Here is a 6,569-nt window from a genome sequence, read left to right as displayed (position 1 = left end):
TGTTAATTGTGGGTCCACGTAAAATGAAACCCTTGACAACTTCATTTTTTTTCTCTGCTTATGTCCAGTAGTGGAGATTTTTGTATTTTTTTTTAATGTTAAGATGTAATTTATATTAAAGGTTGTAGTCCTTGGTCTTCTACAACAAGTGCTTTAAGCCTTCATTTTCTGCAAGCAAGGTTGTGTCATCTGCACAACACAGGTTGTTGAATAATGCAGAACAAATAAAAATTGAATGATGTCTTTGAATTGTGGTGCTAGAGAAGAGTACTGAATACCCTATGGACTGACAAAAGAACAAACATACCTGTCTTTGGGATAAAGATGCTGTCTCAGAGGCAAAAATGGTGAAATTTCATCTCACATACTTGGGGTAGATTGTCAAAAGGGGTCAGACTTTGGAAAAAGACATCGTGCTGGGAAACATGGAGGGTCAGAGAAAGTCAGGAAGACCCTCAACAAGACAGATTGACACCATGACTATAATAATGGGTTCAAGCATGTTGGGTATAGTGAGGAAGACCAGGATAGGGCACATTTCACATCTGTTGTTCACAGGGTCACTATGAGTTGTGGTTGACATGACAGCACATAATAAGAACAACACCACAAAGTTAACACTTTTCCCACTTGTTCTCTATAATTCTTATTTCCCTTAATCCTTCTCTCCTCCTCTTTCCTGACTTCAGAGTTTTGTTTTTGGGTAAATACTCCTCCTTTGGCCTTATATGATTGGTTAAACTATAAGGAGTGAGTGTCTCTCCACTATTACTGTTCACCTCCTAAACCTGTCTATTATTTGGCTGAAAATTGAGCCACAAACAGAGTAAAAAGATCTTATAAAATATTATTTGTTCTTAAGAGGGAATTTTGTTGCTAGTAAGGAATATAAAATGATGCAGACACTATGGGCATGCTTCTTAGGAGAAAGATGAGCCAGGCTGATCTGGCTAATATTTACAAGTTCAGAAACCTGGTGTGGGGTCAGTGCAAGTTGAAATTGATCCCATGGTAGTGGATATTATGATGGATGCAATTATTCCTCAGAATTCTTTGTGGCACAACAATTAAGCTGAAACTCTTGGCCAAAAAGTTCACATTTCAGAACCATCCAGAGATAACTCAAAAAGGAGACCTAGAAAACTGCTTCTACAAGATCATAACCTTAAAAACCCCATGGAATTTCCACTCTGCAGCCATTGGTTTTGCTTGAATCGTCATCTATTCATTAACAACTAACAGCAGCAACAATTATACTACAAAACAAAGGAAAAGGAGAGAGGAGTTAATAAAAATTGAGAACTACTGTTCTGGACAATTCAGTCAAAGAATTAGAAAAACAAAGTTGTTGGTCTTAAATCTTCTAGTATTTGCCCCATAATTTAAAATACTTCTCATTTTAGAAACATCTAAGCACACACACACACACACACACACACACACACACACACACCTAGGACAGTACAAAGAGCTCCATGTGTCAGTTATTCAGTCTCAACCATTTCCAACCTTCTTTCATTTTTATCTTAAATATTCCTGTCTTAGATTAATATTTTTCCCCTGGAAAGTGTAAATGAAACCCAGACCTTTTATGAGTATACAATAAGATCTTGATAAGATGTTTTAATTATAGTGATCAATTGTAATTAATTTTATAACACAAAAAATAGAGGTGAGGATATGTAGGGGTTAGGGTGTTAATCATAGGGTTGCACAATTCAATGAGTGGGTGGGGTGAAGGAAATGGGAAGGGTCTTTTATGAAAAACAATGTATTAAAACTTTGTAAATAAATAAAAATAAAACTTAAAAAAGTGTATGAATGACTAGCTAATATGATTTGTAAAGGTTCCCTCTAATAAAAAATAAGTCCTAAAAAAAATCAAACAATATCACATTGAGCAAATCTTCAAAAGACCTCTTTAAAGTGTTCAAAAGCAAAAAGGTAACTTTGAAGCTGCACCACACATGTCATCAGCAGCTGCCACATGTTTCAGCAGCAGCCATGGATCTGTTCTGGTAGATTAACTAGGTAGCTGTATTAAAAAGTTGTTAGTGTGGCCTGGACTGCTCTCCTACCTGGAGCACTAGACTAAGGCCCCACTGTCTGGAAGCCCCCAGTCCCTCCACCTGGAGGCATGGGCCTCTCCACCTAGTAGCTCTGACTCTGTCACCTGGACCTCAGAACTCACTACCTGGAGGACCTGGCCTTGTTATGTGCATGTTCCCACTGCCTTCCTAGACACCCCAGCCCCACCAGTTGAACGACATACCCCTACAATCCCACCCCTGGGGATGATCCTGCCTGCTGCCTGGAAGCTGAGCTTTGCTGCCTGGAGGACCTTTTGCAGCTTTGCAGCCTGGACTCCCCATCATCTGGAGGATGACCTGCTGTCACCCCTCTGAACTGTGCCAGGGACAGCAATGTCACAGGTAATTCCATTTCCTTTCCCCTCCAGAGCTTGAGCTGCCTTTAGCCCGAGCACCTTGGACCCACCTAGCCTAGCTGCAGCAGTTGCCTGACAGAGTTTACTGTTAACTCATATGCCATATCTCTCTCTAACTGAAGCAAGTCTTCCCTTGAGTTAAAAGCGCAAAGAGAAACTCAGGCAGGATAACTGCCCTGTCCTCTGCTGGAGCAGTGACTTCCTGAACCAAGGTTTTTAGACCAAGAGCCTGCTAAGGCCTCAGGCATAAAAAAACTCTACCACAGCAATGTCACAGAAGAATCAGACTACCTCACTCCCTACACAAACCCAAAACAAGATGTCACCCAAAAAGTGACTCAATATAAATGGATTTCCTGAAGCTAGAAAGTATGATGGAACTTTCTGACACAAAATTCAGAAGAACAATGATTGAATATTTTCAATGGGTAAAAGACAAACAAACATGAAGAATTACAGAACTGTGCAAGCAAAAGCCAAGAGCAGCTTAAAAATAAACTTAAGCCAATATAGATAAAACATATGAGGCATTAGAGACTCTGAATAAACAAGAAACCACAATACAGAATGTAAGGACCAATGATTCAGATGCTGTCAACCTGTTGAAGGGACATATGAACAGAATTGAAGAGGTGGAACACAGACCAGTGAAAAAGAAGATAGAATTGTCAACACAAATCTGCAAGAACAGAAAGCTGAATCAAAAAAGGAGGGGGAAAGCAAAGAGCCTAAGAATAAAGTGGTACAACATCAAGAGGAATAACATAATTGGAATCCCAGAACAGGAAGAAGCAGGTAAAGGCACTGAGAAAATTGTGGGAGAATTACTAGAAGAAAATTTTCCAAGCATAATAAAGAATGGGAGAATATATATTCAAGAAGTCAAGTGGACACCATATAGAATAGACTCCAAAAGAAAAACACAAAGGCATATCATAGTCAAATTTGCCAGAATGAAAGATAAGGAGAGAATTCTGAAAGCAGCTAGGGAGAATCAAAGAGTAACCTATGAGGGAGAGCAAATAAGATTCAGTGCCAAATTCTCAGCAGAAATCATGTGAGCAAGAAGACAGTGGAATGAACTAAAATAATACAACTGTCAGCCAAGAATATGATACCCAGCAAAACTGTCCATCAAATATGATGGAGAGATCAAGATATTCTCAAAAAAGTAGAACCTAAGGGAGTTTGTAAAAACAAGACCAGCATTGTAGGAAAAACTGAGAGACGTCCTTCTTACTGAGGTGCCACAGAAAGCAGGATGGACCAAAGTAACCAGTAACAACACCAAAAAAACCTCAACAAAATTATAGGAATAAAACCTACCCTCTCAATTATTACACTGAATATGAATTAATTAAATACACCACTGAAGAGAAAAAGAGCAGCAGATTGGATTAAAAAAAAAAACACTATCAATATGCTATCTACAAGAGACACACCTAAAAAGTGAAGATAAGGAAAAACTAAAAATAAAAGAGTATGAGGGAAAAATACCAAGCAAATGGCAACCATAAAAAAGCAGGAGTAGCAATATTAATCTCCGATAAAATAGATTTTAAGGCAAAAAAAATCACAAAGAACAAGGAATGTCACTACATAAGGCTTAAAGGGTCAATAGAACAAGAAGACATAATAATAAATATCTATGCACAAAATGAAGAAAGCTGCAAAATAGGCAAAGCAAACATTAATAAAACTGAAAAAAGAAATAAACAACACCACTAAAGTAATAGGAGATTCAATACTCCACTCTCAAAAACAGATAGAACTATCAGAAAGAAACTCAACAAAGATGCTGAAGAATTAAATCACACTATAAGCCAATTCAATCTCATAGATACATACAGGCTATTGCATTAAAAAAAACCCCCAAACCAAAAACATCACAGTATGTCTTTTTCTCCAATGTTCATGGAATATTCTCCAGAATAAGTTACATTTTAGGACATAAGGCAAGCATCAATAAATTTAAAAAACATAGAAATAATGCAAAGCATCTTCTCAGACCACAATGCTACAAAACTAGAAATTATAAGAATAAAAATAAATTACATAAATTATAAAAATAAAGGGGGGAAAACCCATACATTTGGAAGCTAAGCAATACCTTACTTGACCATGAGTGGGTAATAGAAGAAATAAAAAATAATAAATAATAAATAAATAAAAAATTAAAAAGTTTCTTGAAGCAAATGACAATGAAAACACAACTCATGAAAACCTCTGGGAAACAGACAAAACAGTAATTAGAGGTCAATTTTAGCAATAAGTAAGCACATCAAAAGGCAAGAAAAAATGATAATTGACTCAGTAACTCATCATCTCCAACAAATTGAAAAAGAACAGCAAGAAAACTTGACACGCTCTAAAAAATCTGAAATTAGAAAAATTAGGGCAGAAATAAATGAAACAGAAAAACAACTGAAACCATCAACAAAACTAAGAGGTGGTTCTTCAAAAACATCAATAAAATCAACAAACCACTAGCAAAACTAACAAAGGAAAAGAAAGAAAATACACAAATAATTTGAGGCAATGTCACAACAGAACCAACTAAATAAAAAGGTTAACAATGGAATATTATGAAAAACTATATTCAAACAAATATGAAAACCTAGAAGAAATGGACAAATACTTAGAAACTCACAACCTACAGAAACTGACATAGACTGAAATGAAACACCTGAACAGACCCATTACAAAAGAAGAAATTGAAAAGGTAATAAAAGAACTTAAAAAAAAAAAAAAGCAAACACTGGACCAGATAGTTTTGCAAGTGAATTTTATCAAACATTAAGAGAAGAGTTGTCACCAATTCTACATAAACTATTTCAGAAAATAGAAAAAGATTGAATTCTCCCACACTCATTCTATGAAGCAAACATAGCCTTGATACCAAAGACAGGAAAAGACACCACCAAAATAGAAAACTATAGGCCAATATCTCTCATGAACATGGATGCTAAATCCTGACCAATAAAATACAACAGTACATAAAAAAAAAAAAAACCCTCACCGTGATCAAGTGGGATTCATAACAGGTATGCAAGGATGGTTCAGCATAAGAAAAACAACCAGTGTAATTTATCACATTAATAAAGCAAAAAACAAGAACCACATGATCCTATCAATTGGTGCAGAAAAGGTCTTTGACAAAAATCCAACACTTTCCTGATTAAAACACTCAACAAAATAGGAACAGAGGAATTTCCTCAGCATAATTAAAAGTATATATGAAAAACCAAAAGCCAACATCATTCTCTATGGAGAGAGATTAAAGACATTCCCTTTGAGAAGAGGAACTAGGCGAAGATTCCCACTATCACCTCTCCTAGTCAATATTGTATTGGAAGTCTTAGCAACACCAATAAGACAAGAGAAGGAAATAAGAGGTATCCAAACTGCCAAAGAGGAGGTAAAAATTAGCTCTCTATGTAGATGATATGATACTATATTTTAAAAACCATACAGACTCAGCAAGAAAACTACTGGATATATTCAACCAATTCAGCAAAGTGACAAGGATACAAGATCAACATACAAAAATATAATTTGGATTTCTCTACAGTGACAAAGAGAATACAAAACTGGAGCTAAGAAAAACAATATCCATCACTATAGCTAATCACTAGATTAAATACTTGGGAGTTAATCTAACTAGAGACACAAAAGGTCTATTCAAAGAAAATTACAAAACATTACTACAAGAAACAAAAATAATTTTTAAAAAAACAAACAGAAAGAGACTGGGCGAAATATAAGAATACACCATGCTCTTGGTTAAGAAGACCCAATATTGTGAAAATGTCAATTCTACCAAAAGCAATCTACAAGTTCAATGCAATTCCAATACAAATACCAATTCCATTCTTCAATGAGATGGAAAAGACAATTTCCAATACCATCTGTAATGGAAAGACCCTGAATAAACAAAGCACTCCTGAAAAAGAGAAACAAGTTAGGAAGCATCTCACTCCCTGATCTCAAATCCTATTACACAACCATCGTGGTCAAGACAGCATGGTACTGGTACAATGACATATACGTAGATCAATGGAATAGAATTGAGAACCCAGAAATCAGCTCATCTACGTATGGTCAACTGATTTTTTTTTTTTTT

Source organism: Elephantulus edwardii, unplaced genomic scaffold, assembly GCF_000299155.1.
Source record: "Elephantulus edwardii isolate Elephantulus edwardi_28Jun2011 unplaced genomic scaffold, EleEdw1.0 scaffold00009, whole genome shotgun sequence".
NCBI classification, from domain to species: Eukaryota; Metazoa; Chordata; class Mammalia; order Macroscelidea; family Macroscelididae; genus Elephantulus; species Elephantulus edwardii.
The sequence above is the reverse complement of the archived record's forward strand: the minus strand, read 5'-3'. Positions refer to the sequence as shown.